Source organism: Penaeus japonicus, unplaced genomic scaffold (assembly GCF_977035675.1).
Source record: "Penaeus japonicus unplaced genomic scaffold, GWHDUDI00000001_assembly GWHDUDI00000016, whole genome shotgun sequence".
In the NCBI taxonomy this organism is placed as follows: domain Eukaryota; kingdom Metazoa; phylum Arthropoda; class Malacostraca; order Decapoda; family Penaeidae; genus Penaeus; species Penaeus japonicus.
The window spans coordinates 8,793,916-8,795,186 of record NW_028234418.1 but is presented as its reverse complement, the minus strand read 5'-3'; positions in this window follow the sequence as shown (position 1 = coordinate 8,795,186).

The window sequence follows — 1,271 nt, the reverse complement described above, 5'->3', positions numbered from 1 at the left end:
GGGGGGATGGAGGTGGGGGAGATGTGGGAGATGTGGGAGGGGGGATGGAGGTGGGGAGAAGTTGGGATCGGAATGCATGTGATGGTTGGGGTTACATGTGAGAGTGAGAGGTAAAAGGGCGTAGCGGGCAGGGATGCATGTAGGAGTATGCAAGGCTGAAGGGCATTAGGTTAGGACTGGAAGGGCAGGGGTTCATGTGAAGGTATGTGGGACCAGAGGGCAAGAGGTTAGGGTTGGACAGGTGCATGTGGGAGGCAATACGATTATAGGGGGTTACGGATGGTTGTGGAAACAATTGAATGGGTAAAAAAGGGGTAAGGGGAAGGGGTTGTAAGGGATAAGGGAGCATTGGGGACGGAACGTAACAGAGGTTAAGGGAGACAGATGTTACAGAGGTATGTTGACAAGAAATACCTGTGGAAGGGATGATAAGTAAGAGCTTTGGGTGTTAACATGAGATGGAATGTCTCCCATTGCGAAGGAGGGAAAGGATGATCCAGCGTGAAGGAATATTAAAAAAAAAAGACGATTGAAGAAGAGAAGGAACTTAGATGACATGCTGAATCATGGTGAATCTTATTTACCTGTGATGAGGGAAATGGGTTTGCAATGAGGGAGAGAAAATAAGCGAATGGTTTATTCAAGAAAAGGGGAAGTAAGGATATATATTTTAGGAATTCATAGTAAATACAACACACATAATAGCATAAAACAAATAAAAACACATGTACGAAGACACAAACACACACACACACACACACACACACAGGCACAAGCCCAAACCACACACACACACACACACACACACAGGCACATGCTCAAAGACAACACACACGCACACGCACACAAACAAACCAACACACATACACACAAATACAAGCACACACACACACACACACAATCAACGCATACAAGCACACACACACAATCAACGCATCCAAACACAAAGACACATGGCCCGCATCTCAGTAACTCAGCAATTGCGGGGAAAATGCCGCGTTGAGTTCCCGGCGATGGAGGGTCCGAGGGGAAGCTGTCTCAGCGATTTAAGATGTTTGTCAAACTTTTGGAAACAAAACAGACGAGTTAGGAACTCTTGGAGGATAAGAAGGAAAAGGAGCGGGGGAGGAAAAGGAGGAGAGGAGGGGGGTGGGGGGGAGGGGGGAGAAGGTGTGCAAGAGGGAGAGGGAGGAGGAGAGGGAGGAGGAGAGGGAGGAGAGGGATGGGGAGAGAGAGGAGGAGGAGGAGGAACGAGGAGGAAGGAGGAGAGG